This window comes from Lagopus muta, chromosome 8 (genome assembly GCF_023343835.1).
Source record: "Lagopus muta isolate bLagMut1 chromosome 8, bLagMut1 primary, whole genome shotgun sequence".
NCBI lineage: Eukaryota > Metazoa > Chordata > Aves > Galliformes > Phasianidae > Lagopus > Lagopus muta.
The window spans coordinates 3,256,274-3,278,288 of record NC_064440.1 but is presented as its reverse complement, the minus strand read 5'-3'; the positions used below and the strand labels follow the sequence as shown (position 1 = coordinate 3,278,288).

The following is a 22,015-nucleotide window of genomic DNA, read 5'->3' as shown; positions in this document are numbered from 1 at the left end:
TGACAACATTGAGAGCAAACCCATTTCCCAATTGGTCATCCAAGTGATGAGGAAACAAGGATGCTGCCTGATTAGTAGTTTTTTGCTTTGATCCTCTGTGCTTGTTTCCTAGCAAGGAGCTTTAGTCTTCATCCTCGTGCCAGAAGAGCATTTCCTTTAGCAGTGCCAGGACACAGGGCTTGGATGTTACCTGTGGAACATAAACCTACCACCACACACATCCTGTCCCAGCTTTATGATTTATAATGTTTGTTAACCAGACAGGTAAAAGGAGCCCAGCTGGCTTTCACCTTTAGCAAGCCATATCTCAGAGGAGGTGGCTGTACTGATTCATATGAGCTAAACTGTCTTTGGGGAATTACTTGTTTTATAAAACCAGATTGACAGAACTCTACAGCAAGAAAAAATGAGAGAAAAAACAGGTTTTGAGCAAAAGTGAATAAAACTTAGAGAGCTCAGAATCAATTCTGTGATTCCTATCAGTGATAATCTTTAACAGCTGAGCGTGAGCAGCTGGTGTGGGTACCTGAATGATTAGTCTGGAGGTGAGAGGCAGAGGAGAACGCTCAGCTGTACAAATTAAAGGAACCTCCCATGGTAGTACATGTTAGGGAGGAGAGAGCAAGCTTCTACCATGAATTGGGTAAAGGACTAAAAGATTGCTCCTAAGTCAGTATTTTTACCTGGAGGTAAGGGTATATATGACTATCATGACAAGCAGAAGTTAGCATGCTGGCTAGCCCTAGAAGGGGAATGACAGCTGCCAGTCTCAGTAGATGTACATACTTCAATCTCACTTGCCCATTTAGGTGGCTTAGCTTGAGTTGTAGACTTTTTTGAAGTGCCATAAAATGCACCCAGGTGTGGTACTGAAAGCCTTGATGATTAGCTGGCATTGATGAGATTGGGGACCTAATGCACCTGGGGCAGCACAGATGTTTTCACTTGGCCTGATTGCAGGAGGTTATATAAAAGGAGAGCTGGGCTCCTCCCTGGAGAGGACAAAAGGAGGCAAGAGAAGAAGAAGAAATGCTGCTTGTTTTTAAGGTAAGAACACCTATTGGGGGTGAAAATAAAGAGAATAAAGAAGAATGAAGTTGTGGTAGTGTGTTGAGGTAGGTTTGTGATGTCTTTGTGTTTAAAAAGCAAAGAGTGAGGAGAGAATTTTCTCTTTGTGTCTGGAAAAGGTTTGAAGTTGTTAGTCTTGTGGAGGTTCAGTGCCTGAGTCCTAGTTTGGCTGTTTGCTTTAGTTTCTTCAAGTAAATCTCTTGAATGTGTTCTTAAAATAAGACAAGCAAATAAGGTTGTCTTAGAGGAGATAGTGTGCTTACTTGTGTGCTTAATTGTTCTTCTGTTACTGGCTAAGGTACAAAGAAAGTTGCTCTGGATGGTTCCTGTAAGCTGAAATCCCTTTTTTCCATATACTTACAAGCAAGACCTCCTCTACTTGTGTGTTAGCTGGTGGGGTTTTTAAGATGGAAGAAAATGCCTTATGCAAAATTATTGTAGGTGTGGACCTTTGCATGCAGTGAGTGTTGAAGAAACCATAAGTGGTTTTTAATGCTGTTTTATAGAAGAGGAGAGGCCTGCCCTTAGAGAGTAACAAGGGGAGCATGGAAAGTATCTGCTTCTGGTTCTTTCAAACCCCATAAATGCAATGAGTCAGGTATTTTGCTGGCTTCCAGGATAATGGAAATAAACTAAAATTATTTCAGCTGGTGAAATGATACCTATCAGATGATTGATCCTGCGATCATGGAGAGTTGATCTGGATGGGGCCGGCTGTATGTCTCTGGGGTGGAGGGGAGGCATAGGTTCCAGAATGGGAATGGTTTGAAAATGAGGAAGGGGAGTTGCAGGGTGTTGAATTTCTTCTGAGAAGAAGGGTGTGCATTGTGGTGAGAGCACCAAGAGGTCAGGCAAGAAAACTGTAAACACCTCTGTGATGAGGCTGCTTCCTTCTCTCTTTGGTGCTGACCTCTGCCCTATTGCCTCCTCATGAGAAGAGAAGTGAGAATTAAAACCTGGTACCCACATATCTGGGGGTGTCTGTGCCTGTGATGCACCTGCCAGCCGGGTTGGGGCTGAGCTGCAGGTGTTTGTGGCCACGTGTGTGCTGGGGAAACCTTGGTTACTGTGGGAGACAGCTGAATGTGAGGTCTCTTCTACCTATTTGCTTGCTGTGGTCCCTAATTTATCACTGTGCAATAAATTCCCCTTCTTCTCCCAGAAGTGAAGAGCTGTGGTTTGTGAAACTTTATGTTCTTGTAATGCCTGTGCTGTATTTCTGAGTCTAGTCTTCTCTCTTAATTGCATGCCTAGTTGGGAGGGGAAAGAAACTCTTTTGGTTAGTTGATTAGTAATTTAGACTCTGGTGATATGCTTATTTAAGAAATCTGCCTGAATTATATATGTCAAATGATTCACATGAAAGCAACATCAAGTGAATCACATATAAAAATGACATAATTGCTATTAAACTTAGAAGCCATATGTGTGGCTGAGGAAACTACTTTATTGGCTTTAGTAACTCTTATATTTCTTCCCAAAGCCAGTTCTGCACTTGTGAACAGAGAAGGCATGCTTGTGTGTCGGAAAATAGCCCTTGCATGTGTTGTTCAGGGAAATAGCTGCATATTCTGGCAATATAGGGGGAAAAAAAATGCAATTTCAAGTGTTGGGGAACTGAAAGAGGGGTCTGTCGAATTTTTTTTATATCAGCAAGATTAAACAGCAGCTTTAGCAATATGCACCATCTGAGATTTTATTGCTCTCTGTTATTTTTAGTGCTAGGAAGGAGATTAAACGAAATCCAGGATTATTTCAGCCAGTGTTAAACTTTCTATTGCTCGTTTCTACCATCAGGCCTGGGCTGACCCAATTGGATGGGTCCTCATGGAGGTGGGCTCACTTCTGCCAGCACTGGGATGGTGCAGTTCTGCCCACATCTTGTTTTACAGGAAATTTGAATACAGCAAAAGTAAATAGGGCTAATAATGCAGCTAATCTTTTACTTGGTAATTCTTGGTCCTCAGAAATGCCTTAAAGTCTATTATACGCTGACCTTCGCATATGCAAACTGTGTTTTATATGTTGCTTAGCACCCATGTAGTCCCTAGACCACAGGGATGCATTGCTTGCTTTGATGTTTTGAAACTTATTTTTTCTTTGAAAGATGTCTTGACATAAACCTGAACTGATTTAAAGTTTTGCATATCTTTATCAATAAACCTAAACTGATTAAAAGTTTTGCATATCTTTATTGGAAGAAGATTAAAAAGGCCTTTTTTCTTGAGTTTGTGTTGAATTTTGTTTTTCATATTTAATAAAAACCTTAATGGAGCAGGCTTGATGCTTGTTACTGATGATTTCTTCATGTTATTCCTTTTTATAAGGTGGTGCCTTGTACTTTAGCCACAGTCCCAGGCACACTGATGTATGCGGTAAGGAAGGCATGAGCTGTTAGTGCTGATGAATGGCTGTTGTAGTGCTATTTTGCTGTCAGTCTTGGTATGAAGAAAAAATTATGGTCTTGCTTCTGCAGGTTTCAGAGATCCTGTTGGTCTTTGGGTGGATTTTGTGGGTTTGTGAGTGCTGGTGTGAGCCAGCAAGTTTCTCATGATGGGGAGGATGGAGCAGTAGGCAGCTGCTTGGACAAGGCTTCCCATGCTATCAGCACAGAGGGATGGGGCATCTCTTGTATCTTATATGATGAGAAGAAAGCACCTTTGTATTTTCTGTGATTAGTAGCTGATAAATAGACTTCCAGAAGCCACTCCTTGAAGGCACTCCAGCTTTGCCTTTGTAAGCTGTTTGTCTTTGCAAGCTGTATTTGGTTGTGTTTGAATAACATTCCCTGTGTTTTCGGTAACCAGACTATCCCATGGTCTGTTCTGTGTGTGTACTACTTCCATGGTGAGTGTCTTGCTTGTGCTGGTGGGAGTGAGTGAGTCAAGAAAGCCGGGATTATGTTGTCTAATGGTGCTCTCAAGTCACTGATGTAAGAGGAATGAGTTTGGGCTGGAGTAACCAGTGCAGGACTTCTGCAATGGGAACAAGAACTTGGTCTGTAAACAGCCAGTGCTCAGAGCCTGCTTCCCTGAGGCTGTGACTCACTGTCCCCATGCAGTACCAGGATGGGATCCCCAAACAACAGCAAAAAAAAAAAAAAAAAAGCACAAAAAAACCTCTCTTCCTTCTTTCCCCCCCATTCCTTTCTGTGGGGAAGCAGGGGGGCCATCTTGCAGGCCTGTTCAGAATCTGGCCTTTAGGCTGTGAGCTCCTCATTGAGAAAGTTATCTAGGAGATGCTGGCTCTTTAGGGTAGGACTGTCACTGAACATGTCACGAAGCAGAAAAGGCATTTCTTCCAAAAAGTAAATGCAGCTGCTTTGCCTAATTTAAAAAAAAAAAAAGTAGCAAAGGAACATCAGGTCAGGTTGGGAACTGCAGAGCAATCAATGGTCCTCACTTGTAAGCTTTCCACACAGAAAAGCATCTGAATGGAGACTTGGTATCAGCGGTCATGAATCTTTTTTGATTTTGGGAGCTCTTACTCACTTGTGTCTGAATTCAGGTTCAGAGCTGAGTCATTCCTTCTGCTCTTCTTCCCCCAGTGACTTTCCAGGCTGCTTCATTTTTCCCAGCTATGCGTTACTCCAGAGCAAGTCTGTGCTCACCACAAGCAGTGAAAACAGCTTGTGACTTCCTTGGGAAGAGGAGGATGTGCTCTGTGTGCTGAGACCTGATGGTGATGTGCCTTGGGGAAGCAGCTCAGAGCAAGGTGTGGGAGAGATGGAGCATCAGTGGTGCCACATTTACTGATAGGTCCCACTGAAGTGGAGATTAGAAAACATTTGTGTGCTAGCTGCTCTCCGGCACTCATTTTAGCAAGGCAGAAGGTTGAATGGGGCTGAAAGAGCCAGTGTCAGGAGCCACGCTTGTGTGTTTTGTGTTTTCACCTTGTTTGGTATTGACACAGCATGGAATAGCATGAGAGAGACAGAGAGAAAAATGTGTTTCAGAAGAGGAAAGGGCCCCCTGTATAATGAAGAGTTCAACTGAAATAAGGGTAAGGGGGTGGAAAATTTCTTGCATGCCAGATTTCTTGCCACTTTCAAGCTAATCCTTTCAGTTCACTTCAATACAGTCACTGAAGTAGCTTAGAAAAAGAGAGAAAAAGATCTTTGATATGCTAGATCAACCAAAGTTTAAAAAAATCTCTTTGTATATGCCATTTATAATGCAAATCTCAAGTTGGCATTTTAGGCTCACTTACTGCTGTTACTGAAGTACCTTGGAATACAAAGGCTGGAGATAGAGGGAGATCCCAAATGACAGAGAGCCTTTGATAGTCAAATAATAAGTTAAATAAAATTATTAAATTTTCTCATTTCTCTAAATACCTTCTACCTCCACAGCAAGTGTGAGACAGAGGAAAGCAAATACGAGGGTGAAGTTCTGAGTCCAAGTCTTCTGTGAATTTGAATTCAGGATCTGGCCCTGGCTTGCAGCATCCTGCAACTTTCCTCCTACCAGGCAGAAAACATCTGTGCTAGCTGTGCCTGCTTAGTGAGCAACCAGTTAAGTATTCTTTTGGAAAGAAGCCTAATTTTTTAAGAGTTGCTTTCCCAAATATATAACCTGATTTCTTCTTTCCCTTGTGTTCCCAACATTTAAGCACTGATTAAATGTCACCAAAGATAATAGGAGAAATGCTCATGACGGCCAGCCTATTTTAAAATAGCATGGGCATGCTTAAAGCAATAAGTAATTTTGCCTCTGTTACACAGTGTGCTTAATGCATACTTAAATTAATCTGTAGGCAACTTAGATACCTCCTCTTTAGACTCAGCTTGTTCAAAGAGGAGGTGCTGTGGGATTTGCCCGGCTGAATTTCACTCAACTGCTCTGTGGGAGGTGGCTGTCAAAAGAAGCTGTGCCCTCCTGTCCTGCAGCTCGGGTACCAGGATGGTCTGATCCACCTTTGAATTCCAGCATTTTGGTGTTGTGAGGGCAGCAGGCAACCCAACCACATGCTTGGCTTCCAGACCTTCCCTCTGTGTGAAGCAGTGAGTGCAGAGGCAGGTTTCTCAATGATAATTTACAACCTGGTTTGCTCTGAACAGTCTTCTCACCGCAGACCTGCAGTGCGAAGCACTAATTGGAGGAAGTGGCCAAGCTCCTACCATGTCCCCTGATACATAAGCAGATTTGTGTTGTAACAGTGTGTCTAACTTTGCTCTACAGCTGGAGCATCTGCTCATTGCTGCCTGTGTCCCACGGAAGTCAGCAGGGTTCTTTGTAAGGTTGTGTTACACTTGTATCTCAGCTATTCTAGTGTAGAACTAGATTGCTCTATTTAATATTTGGAAATATACTGCAGACATTATACTGAACAAGTGTAGTTGAGAAATAAAATGCATCTGCATGCATGGATTGCTTTTCCACCCCCTGCTTAGTGTTAATGTCCTCTGTGTCCATTGAGGAAAAGGCTATAATGTAAGAGCTGAAATATGGTTCAGAGAAAGCACCTAGAAATCAGAGTGCCAAGTTCATGTTTTTGTTCTTTAGTTTTCCTACTGTGTTTTTTTCATGGTAAAAATCACTTAAATCTTTGTGGCTGGATTTGCAGAAAGTGTGAGCCTTTTGTGGAATCTGGGAAATGATAGGTGAAAACGTGTCCTCTAACTAAGCTGTTACTGATTATCTTGGTGCAACGTACAGATTAAGAGCCTGATCTAAAGACCACTGGGGTCAATTAACTGAAGTGGACTTTGAATCAAGTCTTATGAGCGATCAGGGTATGCTGCAGTGGAGGGTTACGAGGACAAGCACAGCACGCATTCCTCTCCAATAAACCTGAAATACTCCAATTGAAATTCTGAAGTAGAGTTGGTTTTCTTACTCGTATTGAAAAACCTTAAAATGGTTACATACGGGTTATTTTTAATATGAAAGATGTTCAGCTGGGGCCACAGATGTTAGATTATTAGTAGCGTCTCCAGAAAATGACTTCTTAAGTGTAGGAGCTGGTATTTCAAGAGTTGCTTCTCTTTTATTTTTTTCTGACAAAAGGGTGTCTTATCAAACTTGCTGCTTTTGAAAATTCTGTGATCCAAGTCCACAAGATTGCATATTTTCCCACACCATGGCAGTTCTATTGCCTATTTCAGGCTTTCATGGAAAAACTCAAGGGAAAAATATAACTAAAATATACCCAAGCACGCAAGTCAATGATCTGTGTGTTAAGCCTATTGGCACATACAGGACAATTTTATTGCATGACCTACTGGTTAAAAACATCAAAAATATTAGTCAAGTCATTTGAAGAACTGCTGTTTAGTGAGTTAGAATGAATGAAGTCTTTATTGAGTACATGCTTTCAGATTCATCGCCGGTTCTGTTCTAGTCATGCCCTATCCTAGTCTTAAGTGCCCCAGGCAGTCTTTTTGAGGACACTTGACCTGCCAGTCATATTTCAGAAACTACTGATATGGTACTTGCTGATTTAGTTTAGATTCCAAACAGGCTAGCTGCTGGATTACAGTCTAATGACCCATCAGATGCTAAAGGCAAAGGCTTAAAGTGCACTAGTGAATTAAGCCTCAACATTGTCTGAAGGGAAGAATTTATTATGTCATTAAATTTGATTTAATAAGTTTCATTTCTTTAGATGCATTGCACTAAGCAAGGAGTGAACATGACAGATACGCTATTTTGGTTCTCTTCAGGTGAAACATTGATAGTTTTACGTAGAGAGTCAAAGGATGCGATTTTGCAGAATTTTAGCTCTATTGATAGAAATGATGGGTTGGGAAAACTCTACATAGCTGGTTAACCGACCGTGGAGGACTCAAACCAAGTTCACTTGAATACATGCTTCAGTTGGTAAATACATCAGAAAGTGAGGCTTGCCTGATCTGATGATACCCTTGGTGAGGTTTCGGGGGCTTTCCATCAAATATCAGATCCTCAGTGGTGCAAAGATGATAGCAGTAACTTATGGATGACACTGGGATGTAATGCAAAACTTAATACAAGCACATAATGTGATGAGTCAAATGCAGATTGCAGCTTGACTCCGAAGGCTGTTAGAGCGATCTGAAGGAAAAATCTTGCATAATGCAAAGATCACTTTAAAACATAAAAAAAAAATTAAATTAAATTAAACATTTGGTGTTTTAGCTATCTGCATATGTCTCCTAGTTGTGTTACAGCAACAAAAAAAAAAGTGTTTATAAATAATAACAAAGATACTTCAGGAATTCTGCCTGTAGCTTTTGTCACTCTTCCTTCATCATATCTGCATCTCCTGAGTTGTTCTTCATGTTGTGGAGTTGACTGCATTACTGTAAACTTGTTACTGCTTTCCTGATAATCGGTGCAATATGTGGTTTTACCAGCATTCTTTCATATCAGACAGTGGAATGGTATAAAAGTGTGTATTTTAGAGTTTGAAAAAATCAATTTAAATGTGGTTAGATTATATTTTCAGTGAATTATGTACTTTATTGCAAATGTTAAGTTGCAGTGATACATGTTGAACTGCATGTATTTATATGGCAGCAGGTCTGGGATTAAGATTTTTTTTTTTATTAGAAGGTTTTAAGCACTAAATACAATTCATAATCAAAGAGAATATTAAATATTCTAGTCTCAAAATTAAAATTGACCTAGTGGGCTGATAGTCTCTGTTAAAGGAGGAGACAGTTCTTTTCCTAAAATGTGATAGCTCTTCTTTCTGAGTTAAAGAAACGGTTAAAGGTCGCTCTGATTTATGTTCATGCAGTGCTACTTTTTTTCCCCTCTAGCACACTTAGAAGGCAGTGTTCATTGTCCTGCTGAGACTCCTTCCCACAGTAATCTGTATGACTTCAAAAGCAAAACCAAAAAACATGTGCACACAGTCATATTTATCATTAGGCTCCAAATGAAAACCACACAATCCAACTGACCACTACAAGATCTGAGTCTTCCTGATGAGTTCCTTACAGCTCCAGGAGATCCAGAAGAACATCCAAAGAGATTGCACCTCCCTCTCTCTCTAAAAAGCTCCTAATGGGTGTGATAGTACTACAGAGGTGGCTGTAAGTTGTCTCAGGCTGGTATGAAGCTCTGCGATGCTTGGCTTTTGCTGTTAATTGTTTGTATGTTGTTGCAATGATTTTGGTTTTTGTTCCCCCCCACCTCTTAATTTGAATGAAAAGTTTGTGTGTGACTCTGGCAAAAGAGTGGACTTCAGGCCAGTCCAGGATGAGGAATCTCAATGCGTGTCTACACAGGGGTTGGAGATTCATGATCCTTGAGGTCACTTCAACCTGGGCCATTCTGTGAAATAATTTCTCTGCTTAATTCTGCATGTTTGAGAACGAAGTAGAGAATTTGACAGCTTAACATTTACTAAAAAAAAAAAAAAGTTTTTAAGGCTTGATTTAGTACTAATAATACCAATTTTGCAGTTTTAGAGGTCATGATGTAGCAGAACTTTTTGTTCTGCCATCCTTTGATTGGCGTTGAGCTCCCCTCCAACCCAGGCCATTCTATGGTATCCCACACTGATTGCACTTCATAGTTGCCCTCACCAGTGCAATAGGATTCTGCTTCTCAGGAAGCTCTTGGTGTTCTGCTGCTGCTCCTGCCATGGCATGGAACTGCTTTGCAGAGGTTCAAATCCTGTTTATATCACTTATGGGATCTCCCAGGTGCCCGGGGTATGCTTTTTTTTGTAAGTGGCTGATGAGGGGTTGTTCATGGTGAATGGACCTATCCCCAGAATGAGGGGTAATGTTAGCTGGGGAGGATGGTGATGAATAAAAGAAGAGAATAAGAAGCCACGGGTGGGCCTCAGCATGCTTCTCCTTCTTTTGTCAGTCAAAAACACTGAGCGATCTTTTGGAGAAGGCCACAAAAGCAATAGAAACTATCCCTTCCCCCTCCAGAAAACATTTGTATTTTAAAACATCCAACTGCACCCTTTTTGGCTTTCAATCTAGATTGTAAAGATGAGAACTTGAAGTCAGTTAAATCAAACCTGATTTCCTAGATCTGACTCCATGTAGTCTTGACGTAACCTCTGTTTTGCCCCCTTGTCTATACCAGGGATAATATTTAACCTGCCCATGGTGGTGTTAAGTAATTATTGTTCCTATAGGAGCCTGTTTTATTACTGATCCCATGTCTGTTCCTCGCTGACTTGGGCAATGCATGCTTCCCTGCTGTATTGTATGACTGTGTTGTTAAAAGCGTGTGTCACATCTTTGCCAAGCAGTGGCAAACTGAGCTGGGAAGCTGAGGGAGTGGAGCATTAGGAAATCACATGCGCAGAAAAGGATTTTTTTTAACGAACTTTTGACTGCACTTTCAGTAATTCCTTCTGTCTGAGGCTGTAGGAAAAGTGAGAACCAAAGATTATTTTCCACGAGAATAGTAAGCAAGTGAACTAAGAAAGATGGACAGTGCTGTCATAGAATCATTGCATTATAGAACAGCTCAGGTTGGAAGGGGCCATAAAAATTATCTAGTTCCAACCTTCCTGACTTGGCAGGATTTCCAGCCTCTAGATCAGGTACCCAGGATCCCATCCAACCTGGCCTTGACTGAAAACCACCTTAAACTGTTTGCCTTTTCAAAGCCTGTCCCATGTCAATCATTATTTGGAAATTTTAACCCGGACTTTTTTCCTTCAGTCATTTAAAGGATGCAATTCCAAAAGCACTCTCAGCTTATGATTGCTTTGTAATGTTAGCTTGCTGGAAAGGAAATGGGTTTTGAGCAATGCTTCCATTTTACAGGAGACAGAACTAAGGCATGAAGAATCCCAGCTGGTCAGAATATATTTTAAATTTTCTGATAACAAAAAAGGAGGGTCCATTCATGGAAATTTAAACTTGCATCCACAGGACAGAACATGGCTTATGTATTCTGCTAATATTATCCTATGTTAAATGGCTATTCTTTCTTATTGTGGGACTAATTCAATTATATATAATTTTGTGTATGTGTATTTGGCAGGAGCCCTCCTGCAGAGCAGCCAGTTGCATGACAGGATATCCTTTAGAGAAGGGACACTTATCAAACTTACAGCCACAGATATCCCTTACATATAGTTGTAAAGGGAATCCAAACACTGCATGCAAATCCTTGGTGAGTGACCAATAATTTCAGCTTTGTTAGCTTTCTTAAGATTTACTTTGACTGTGCTCTTAGACCAAGTCTGGGACTAGGAGTGGGTTCAGCCACACCTGGGCTCCTTACCTCTATGAATCAAAGAGTTTAGGAAGCAAAGGGGTTCACTCTGAACCTCCTGGATGAGCGTGTTTGACCCTACCCTCTTTGCAATAAATAAGTGTATCTTGCCACCTCAAATCTTAAGTCACTGTCGTCTATGTTAAATCACTATACCAATAAATATATTCCTTCTCTCTTACAAGTGTATCTTCCATCCATGACAACTGAACATATTTCTCATCAGATCTCAGCAAGGGGAGGAAAGATAAACACAAAGACAAGCCAGAATGATAAAACATGTTGTTCTTTTTTTCTAATGGGTGACTTTAATTTCAAAAAGGGAGTTTCAGTTACCTATTCCATAACGCTTCGCTTGGTCCTAGGTATTTCAGGTAGATTAATAGCCTGATGTAGCATGCCCAGAGTGAAATCAGTGATGCGGTAGTGTTACCTTGGATGCAATAGGTACAAGGTACAAACTTCATACTCCTGTTTTTTTTTTTTCTTACTGGCATTCTGTCTCTCACCTTTTGGTAAACTTTAAACATATACTGCAGCTCTAGCAAGGCCATTGTTGGGGTTGCTTGAAAAATGTATTGGAAAGGGGAACTGATTGTTATTTTGGAGGCAAGGGTGAAGTGTTAAGGACTTCTAGGCTTTCCAAAGACTTTGTTTCCTGTTTGTTTTAGTAAAATATCAATCAAGATGCTGTTATCTGTATTTAGTAACTTTGTGGCCATTCCTGTTTTCTCCTTGTTGTTCTTTTGAATAGCAGAACAACACTGGAAATCATTTCACAAAGTAATGCTCATAGAAGGATATTTCCATTTAAGTTCATGAGATCAAATGCTGGTGTTGGTTACAAAAGAATAAACCTATTGCCCTCCACAGAGTTGTGTTGATGTAATACAGCCATAAAAGAGCACCATTTGTTTAACCTAGCAACAATGACGACTAAGAGGGGTCATGATTTCTCTGGACAAAAAGAGGGATGTAAACATCAGGAAGAGTTGAGTAGTTGAAGTTAAATGACAGTATTGGCTTGAGAACAAATGAATATTCAAAAGCTATAAATATAATGGGATCATCAGGGGAATTAAGATCTAGAAAATTCCTCCTATGGAAATCATGGGGTTAACAAACTTAATTGGTTTGAAGATGAAGCTGAATAGTTTGAGGAGCATGGAATGATGTGCTCTTCTGGAGTAGCAAAAGGCATGGCTCTGTAACCCGGAAGTGAGAAAGATTTCCTGTGTTTCTACAAGAAAACTTAAAACTTGGCCTACCCAGTCTATAGAGCTATCAATATATCAATCCTTGTGCTATGGCTGAAGATGCCAAGCTGCATTTCTGAAGAAAGGTGAAGTCTTCCATCTTCCTTTACTGTTGTGCTGTGGAGTGGGAGATAAATGGGAAGGGTCTTAAATTATTTTTCCTTGGGAGGCTAGTGGGTTATGTTATGGTCTTTCCCCACCAGCCTCAGATGAGGTTGGGAACCATCTCTTCCATTGTGCAGTGCTGGCAAGGACCTCCTTGTTCCCAGCCCTGTGCTCACCCCATAGCAATGAGATTCCCACACATAGGGCTGGGGCATGGCATCCATGTACATGCTCTGCTGGGGATAAATTAAAGATGGTTTCAACTTTTAAATTTCCTTGCTCTCTTGGGGGTGAAATATAATCCTTGCTTTTGCTCTAGCACATCCTTTGTGGTTTCATTTAAATGGTGATTTTTACGGTGACACGTGATGTTAATCTGCTAACCTTTTACCCAATATGTTCAATTTAAAGAAGCACTGAATCTCTGAACGTGCCTCTATCTATAGATACAGAAACGTGCTATAAGGTAGTTTACCTACTTAGGGTTGGTACCTAAGAGCTTGTAAACAAATTCATAAATTTGTCATGCTGATTATAGTGTTGGCAAACACAATGGTTGATCATGTTATAAATGTTTATCAACACCCGCACTCACCCACCTGCTAAGAGGTGCTACGCTTTAATGAAATTGTTTGAATATCAAGGCTGGTTGCTAAGATACAATGTTCTTGTTACCAGGGATGTGATGCTCACAGATTTCTGTTATCAAATAATGATTAGAGATGTGCTAACCTCAAGGTGCTCGGTGCAGTGAAAGGTTTACTGAGCCACAAATTAGTAAACTGTCTGCCTGAGCAGGCACTTGCAGAAGGACAACGTGTGCATCAAACTTACCAAGCTGACATTTTTAAAGAAGACAAGCTCTGACAGTGTAAATGTTCCTACAGATGATGAAAGACTGACATAGGAAATGTTTACATGATCTGTTGCCTAGCACAGTGTCTTCATGCTGTTTCTCCCCAACTTAGGCTAGTGGTGAAATCTACAAGTCAAGTAATTTCTTTCTTCTTGCTTACTAAAATGTCTCCCAGCACTCACCTCTTGAAATAACGCTGTGGTTTGAAAATGCTGATCTCTATTTTCTGTATGGGGAAACAAAGATCTGTAATAAAATGGCCAACGTGTGGGTCTGGTGGGTGGAAGATCTCGTAGCTGGGTACTGTGATGGATTTGAGGTCAGAAGCTTTATTGACGTTAAAAACACAATGAGACGTTAAAGATGACAAACATCAAATATTGATAATGTTTTCTTTTTAATGTAGGTGCTCTGAGCACTCCGATTTGCTAATGCACTCTGTAATATGGTATAAATATTGTACTTCATTTTATTCTTTTTAACAAGCGCGTTTCAGCGTTATTAAACATCAAAGAAAATAATGAATAGCACAATATAGGTGATCAAAAGGATTTTGCTCGCACTGCTGAAGTGCTAAGTAATCTTTAAGTGTAATTGTTGATCTCATTATTCAATTAAGGTTCAAGCTGTATTTACAGTACCTGCATTAGCATGAATTGGAGTTTAAAACCAGTGCAGCTGAAATAATGTAAATCATAAGCAAGATTCATGTTTGCCTGTGGGACTCCATATTTTTACATCAGCAGTAATTGTTAATTTCAGTGTAAAGAGATGTTCTTGTCCTGGTTCTGCTAACATCCTTGTGTGGCTTCTTCACAAGAAGCTGCTGTTGCTCTAAGTATAAATCTGTTGGCAATTCAATTTCCTGCAGTTCTCATAGGCAGGTTAAACAACTTGACTATCGCAGAATTAAACCAAAACCAGTCAGTAATAAGTTCAGTGCATTTGATTTGTTGTTAAACTTACTCTTTGGATGTAAAATCCATATTTATAAAACGATAGAAGACAACATCCTATAACAGGCTGCTAACAGAACCCATGTTAAACCTTCTCTGTGTGGGATGTTCAGGCAAACAGTCTCCTTCAGCAGATGCCTTTGTCATAATGAGTGCAACAGTTAAACGTTAATGGAAGAAGTTCTGCTTTCCAAAGCTTGCTTTGAGAGCCCAGCAGTAACCTAACCAGATCTAAGGGCTGCGTGGCTGCAATGTGCTGAGTGAAGGAGATGTGGAGGCCTTTCTCTGCCATTTCTAAGTGATGGGGTGAGTCCATCACCAGCACTGGTTCTCTCCTCCTGTCTGTGGTTTGATGCAGGGATCAGCAGTAGGGTTGGGAAAAGAGGCCCATGTGATGCAGAATTGCTAATTTCTGTTGTTTGAACTGGGGTGGGAGAACCTGAATTCTGGCCTGTATGGGAATGGATTTGCATTGTGGTTTGTGTTCACCTCTGGGGACAGCTGATCCCCTTTGCCAATTCTCCCACCTGTTCCTCTGCCTCACCAAGCTGGTTTCCACTGAACCTGGGCCTGCATTGCATTTTATGACTATGCTGTAGTATTTCTGACACTTTTCATTTAGCTGTAGTATATATTGGATAAATAAATAGGAAATGTTCTGTAAAACTAAATCATGAAACTTCCTTCCATCACCTGTGACCGGCAAGGTAGAGATGCATCTTTAGGCACTGCAGAGAGTTGTACTGAAATGCTTTGAAATAACACAAGAACGTGGATGTTCACCTGGCCATTTGTGGCAATACAGACACTTTATTTGCTGCAGCTGCTATGAGGTGGGAATTTCTTTTTCCTTTAAGTTTGTTGTAGTGAGTGATTTACATTGCATTAGATTATGCTGGGATATACTGTGTCAGGTGGCATGACCTGATATAACCCAACTTAATGCAACACATATGTTTAGATTGTGTTACACATTAGGAGAAATTCCCGGAGAAGCTGTCAGGAGCAGGTGATTTTTGTAAATGGAAAATATTTGCCAGTGATATTTTATACAAGTCAGAATTGAAAGGTGTATGAAAACCTTAGTGTGGATTTAAGAGCCTTAGTTCCATTGACTGGTGGGACTCAGACTCCCAAATGCCACAGATCCCTTTGGAAATAAGATTTTAGCATCCAGTGTCAGGTGTGAAATCTTGCTTTCATTATAACCATTACTATATAACCATATACTTCGTAACCATGACCACTACAGTTTTCAGCTGGAGTTGCAATGGTGTAAAAGGGCTGAAAGTGAGATCCGAATCAAGTGATTGCTAATTAAAATAAAGCAGGATGCAAAATTTGCATGAGCCAATCTGGATTGTTGTTTTTCTCTTAAAGTCTTGCATGCTCAATCAGTTCCCCTTTTGGAAAGCATACTTGCTAGGAATGTGGGCCGAAGTGCAAGGCTTGCATTTCACTCCAAGATGACTGTGTTGAGGTACCCAGCTCTAAATTTGGAGACTCATATGGATTCTTTTTTTTTTTTTTTTTTTTTTTTTTAGTTTAGTGTCACAAATAGGAGCCTAAATTTAGGTTGCTAAGTTCATTTGGGAATCTAAATATAAACATTCTGCTTTTTGAAAGTGCTGAGCAGCCCGCAGCTCCTGCAGGCTTTGAGTGGTGTAGGATGTGGCTCCCAAGCACTCCGTGTCCCGGGGGAGGCTTGTGTGTGTCTGTCGTATGTTTGTGCCTTGCTTTGAGCACACAAAGGCTCGCAGAGCCTGGGATTCCACAGCCGGAAAATGCCTATGTGACCCTAATTTTATGCATGTGCATTGGCCTGCCTGTATGTGTGCTTCTTGGTACAGTTTCATCACGTATTTGGCAATACTCAGATGGGGTGAATGCTTGGAAGTGTGATGTGGGGAAGGGAGGGGGTGACAGCAAGATAGCAGCGGGGAAGGAGGGAGAACAAAATGCCTGCAGTTTTGTTTCCCAAATGTCTGTGCTCTGAACTTTCTCACTTGGGCTCTTTCCTGGACCAGCTGCTGCGCTGTGTTTGAAAGCGCAGCCAAGGCACGTTGTGCTGTCTGCTTGGGATAGTTTTACCTGCAGCCATGCTGCTGCTGCTGGTGGGCTTTGGATGTGGCTCCACCTTGATCCTCCATCAGCCAGCTTCCCTTCAGCACCTTGCTTCATCTTAGCCAGGTTCTCTATTCTCTGTATCTTCTTCTACCCAGAACCTTGAGATGTACATAAGAGCAACCTTCCAAAAACTTCTAAGCTGGCAAAAGTCAAATGGGTAACATTGGACAAGAGCTACCCATTTCCACTGAGTGAGCTTCCTACCCTGAGCAGGCATAGACTTTTCCCCCACGTCCTTATTGCTGCTCTGGGCCAGGGAATGCTTTCCACCCCCCAGCCTGCATCTAAGAAATGCCTCAACTTCTTTGAGCTCTAGTGTCTCCAAAGCATCTGGCTCTAAAAAAGATACCTGGCATGGAAATGCCAACTGAAACGGTTCAAATTGGCTAGACCAAAAGTGACTGAAATCAGCCTCTATTAATAAAAGGAGTTATTGGGCAAATGATTATATGCGTTGCTGCCAGCGCCAATAAAGCCAACATTTATTTTTGTGTTCCTCAGCATGAGCATTACGTACAAATAGCTGCTTTTTAGCAGTATCATCCCTGTTACAACACAACATCAAGGGCTGCTTGGTTCTGAGCATATGGCAGGGCTGCATCCCGCAGACGCGGGCAGGAGCTGGTACATGCTGGTTGGGAGCAGACCCCTCTGCTACCCCAAATGTATTGGCAGTCAGATTGCAGAGGCAGCAGCTACCTGTCTTGGAGGCTCTAGTTTTCTCTTCCCTGCACAGGGAAGTAAATGAGATGGGAGCAGATGTCAGGAGCCGTGAATTTGGATCTGATAAGGACTTGGATCAAAATATCAAACAAAAATATTTTTGGGGGGGAAAGTTTCTGGGAGGAAGTGAGCTATTTGGAGAGAGTGGCTTGCCAGGCATTTTAAAAATAAAACGTTCTCACTCCATGTTTAGCTCTCCTACAGTTTGAAACACTTGTGGTGATCAAGCCTTGCAGCCCTTGTCAGTCTACAGTACATCATCCCCCCTTCGGTTGGCTGAGAACATCTCTCCTGTAAGGGCAAAATAAAGCTGCTCATTTTGCACACATGCTTTAGAACTATAGGCAAGGAATACCTAAATATAAAACAAGGGCACCTTGAACCGAATGCTTTCTGACTCAGGCTGTTATCTCCCCTTCCCCCCCCCTTCCTTTGCCCTTGCAGTCACACGTGTGTCCTCTGTCCTTCTTTATGCACACCTGTAGCATGCTGACAATGCACTTAATTGGAGGTGTGAGCTGCCTGGATCTATCACACTGTTAAAACTTGTTTGCTCCTTTGCTTGGGAACATTTTCCCTCATTTAAATACCAAAGATCAAGAACATATCTACAAATGTAACGGGAAGCCTCACAGCATATGGTAGAGGTGAGGAAGATCTCCTGATGTCTTTGCAGACCATTGCACATGGGGAGAATACAAATTTGGGGGTCAGTGAGAACTCGATATTGTCTCCATGTTTTACTTGGAGAACTACATGAGGAAATAACCTTGTGGTGTCTTGCAGTAGAATGACCAACAGCAAGATTTGTACATCTTTAAAAGACTTTCCATATTGCTCCTAAAATATATATATATATTATATAAAAACATGTATAAAAAGGATGCTGTTCTGCACCATACTTTTTGTTGGTACTTTCAATAAAACAGAAATAATTGACTAAAAATGATAGTAAATGCCTGTAAACTGAGAAATGGGATTTTGGGTGTTTCTTGGATTTGAGGTTTACTGGTCTGGGAATGTAGGATGCTTTTTCAATTGATAGGTAATGAAAGAGGAGAGGATGAGCAGATCTTCATTAACATCCTGAGATTGTTTTATCACGTTTCTAATTGTTAACTGGAAAGAATTTCTGCAGCATCTTTCACTCTGATATCATTTTCTTTAGTTACCATAAGAAAAAAATCTTTGCAGATAAAACTAGGTTTGCACAAGTATGCAAAACAAATTGTCTATTTTGTGGGGGTTTATTTAGTTCCTCCATTATTTGGTAATTGTGTTGTAGTTGTTTCCCATTCGCCGTAAGGGGGTAACTATTAGCACTCCACTTCCTGGGGTTATGGCCCTTTCTTCATGGGTGAAGAGTACTATTTTGGTTAGAAATGTTTCGGGTTCAACCTTTGAAAACATTCTTGATAAATGATTTTTCTGTACAGATTGCAAAATATAGTTCTATTCTAATGGTGTCCATTCCACCCATTAGAATACCAGTACCTGAAGTCTGCATCCTAAATCAAGAAGTAATGTGTTATATATATGGGGCCCCCACTATAGGAAGGTCGTGGAGCTCTTGAAGTGGGTCCAGAGGAGGGCCACAAAGATGATCTGATCAGAGGGCTGGAACACCTCTCCTATGAGGAAAGGTTGAGGGAACTGATATTGTTTAGCCTGGAAAAAGAAGGCTCTGGGGAGACCTCATTGTCGCCTTCCAATACTTGAGCATAGAAACAAGAGGGGAAACTGTTCACAAGGGTGGATAGTGACAGAACAAATGGGAATGGTTTTAAACTGAGACAGAGGAGGTTCAGGTTGGATATTAGGAGGAAGTTTTTCACCCAGAGGGTGGTGAGGCACTGGAACAGGTTGCCCAAGGAGGTTGTGGATGCCCCATCCCTGCAGGCATTCAAGGCCAGGCTGGATGTGGCTCTGGGCAGCCTGGTCTGCAGGTTGGTGACCTGCACACAGCAGGGGGTTGGAACTGGATGAGCATTGTGATCCTTTTCAACCCAGGCTATTCTGTGATTCTATGATGCTGATTATAGGTGATCTTGCTCCTCTTTATGACACCGTAGCACCTCACAATGGAGTTCTCTTAGCCAGCATTCACCATGAAATAGTTTTCAGAGCCATGATTTGTAGGAAACAAGTGAGTTGGAATGATCACACTGCAGCACATTGCTTTGTGTACTAATTATCTACATCAATGGCTGTGCAGCGCAGCTCAGAGCACTGTACCTGCTGTGCTGAACAACTTGCTCATAGTCACAGAGTAGATGCTTCCTGTGGGCACCTGCCTGTTCTGTGCATCGCGTCGCATTGATTCATGTCACGTTCTGTCACATCACAGATGAGACATGACCTGCTGTAACCTGGCACAGCACAGTGCCAACACTGCAGCGGATCAAACCTCAGGAAAACCTGGTGGTTGGGTTTGTCAAGGGTAGCAAATGTAGCCTGGCTCCCCATGAGCCTGCAGGTACTCAACTTCTCCCATTAGCCTGCCTATTTGTAGATAGTTTGGCGTATCTCTCTGGGATATAAATACAAGAATTTCTGTGTCTGTTTATTTATGATACTTGTCGCTTGGGAAACAATAATCTTCCTACTTCTTAATCTAAATTGAACCATGGTGAGTACACCAATAAAACACGTCACAACAAACAAAGGAAATTCTCCCTGTATTAATAATAAACTCTAAGATTTATCAGTCTCTCTTTCTTCGCTTTGTGTGATGCAGTCTAGAGCAACTGCTACATTTATAGATGTCTGATAAAATTTTAATAGAAGAACCCATTACCTTTGAATCTGAAGTGAAGAGACTATATCAAAAACAGGAGTGTTGAGCCTGAGCTAAATATAACTTGTTAACAGAGAGGAGCAGAATGCAAGCATTACAGTGCTGGGGGATTTACTTTCTTTTGTTGGGAGCTGGGGGGGCTGCAAGAGTTGCAGCAGGTAGGGTGCTGCAATATAACTGCAAGAGATGTACCAGCTATTGAGTGGGGATGTCCAATGGGAGCTGGCTGGGACTCCAGCATGGGGGATGATCCGTGAGTGAACTTGGAGAGCTTCCATCCCTGATTTGGGAGGCACTAAATTCTACACAATGTTAGCATCCCTGTTAGAGCTGGGTTTGTCACTCGTTAAAGGTGTGCTATGAACCCCATATAGGAATTAAGTGACAAATCAGGAATGAACTGGGGAAAGAAATGCTGTAACTCCTTAATTCTTGGGGCTTTCAGGAGCCGGTGGTTATCAGCACCTGGCTCTAGCTTCCAGATAATCTTTATTCACCTGACACTAATGCATTGTAACCAGCTTGCTGGAGAGAAACATTTGTGGGAATGTTGAAATTTATTTTCATTTCTCTTTATATACACATATATGTATGTGTGTGTTTAAAGTGATATTTTGATATTTTTTTTCCTAGCACTTAACTCTAGCAGAATTTTTTTTTTTAACACTTCTAACGCATTACCAAATGAAAACTGTTGACTTATTTTAGGGTATTTAAGATATTTAGGAAACAATATTTTCGAAGTCACTTAGAAAAGAGTTGCGTAAGTCATGGAGGAAGAGCTGTGTTTAAAATGGTTGTTAGTAGTTACTGTTTATCAGCAACTACTGATACAAAAGAGTATCTGTGACACTGGGATCTTACACTATCTCATTGCTCAAGAGTTTAATGAGCCAAACTTAACTCTCATATTTGATGCTAAAAATCCTTTTTCTTCAACTAGAAATTTTCTGAATGTTGTATTGGCAAAAATGCAGATATTCCTCCGACAGGATGGAATTCTGAAGTCTTGGTGAAACTCATAAAAACCAAATGAAGTTCTCATCTGGATCTCTGTTTTTACCATAAAAGGGAAGATTTCCTATTACTGAACTGGTGCTCAGTGTTTGACTGGATGATGAGCAGGGTTCAGACAGAACCTAATTCTGTATTATGGGGTTATCTGTCTGGGTGCAATTCAGTGAATATATCTTAAAATATTTCAGATCTGTATGCAGATAACAGTCTGAAGTCCTAAATGCACACAGCCTCTCTTTGTCCACCAAAATATGAAGTCTGTAAATATAGCAGCATCCTCTCTTTCCTTGAGCTGAGCTGAATTTAAACTGTGAGCTTCATTTCCACAATTCAGTGCCCAATATGCAATCTGATCACACCTCCACTTTTGTGAGTTGTAGCCATGGCCTTAAATTAAATTACAAATCCTACACTGGACTGACATAAATCTGATTTTGGCCTGGGCTTGAAGTGTTTGAAATACCAAATCACTGCTCCCTGATCCCTAATGAGAAGTAATCAAAGAATTTAACCAGCAGTACAAACACTTACACATCACTACAGATGTAGCCAAATTGACTCAAAGTACCCTTTTTCTCTATGAAAAAAATGGTGTGCAAATATACCACAGTGACACTAGCTACTCCACTAGAATCTCTAAGGAAGGAAAAACTCTTCTACTTTAAGCTGCAAAAAAGAATCCTAATAACTTTCTTTTCTTCTTTTGAAAAACTAGAATTTTTTTGTTCCTACATTGTACGCCACCCCATTAACTCGAGTAATGAAACTCAATGAAGGAATTATAGTTGTTGTCCTAACCATTTGGGGGGATTTAGGATAGGATGATAACGCTTTTCTGACTTCTGGAGCACAGAGTAAGATGCGTAATCTTACACTTGGTATTTAGGATAATCTACATCACGCTCGTTATCTTTCTCTGGTGTAATTATAAT

General features: G+C 41.0%; 1 long non-coding RNA gene across 2 annotated transcripts in view; it reads left to right on the top strand.

Moving 5' to 3' along the window:
* The first annotated feature begins 943 nt into the window (after positions 1-943).
* LOC125696776 (uncharacterized) overlaps positions 944-22,015 on the top strand; it is a 140,786-nt gene continuing 119,714 nt past the window's right edge. For both annotated transcript variants that reach the window (XR_007378525.1, XR_007378526.1), the window contains exon 1: positions 944-1,047. This is a non-coding gene — a long non-coding RNA (uncharacterized LOC125696776). The remainder of the gene's footprint in view (positions 1,048-22,015) is intronic.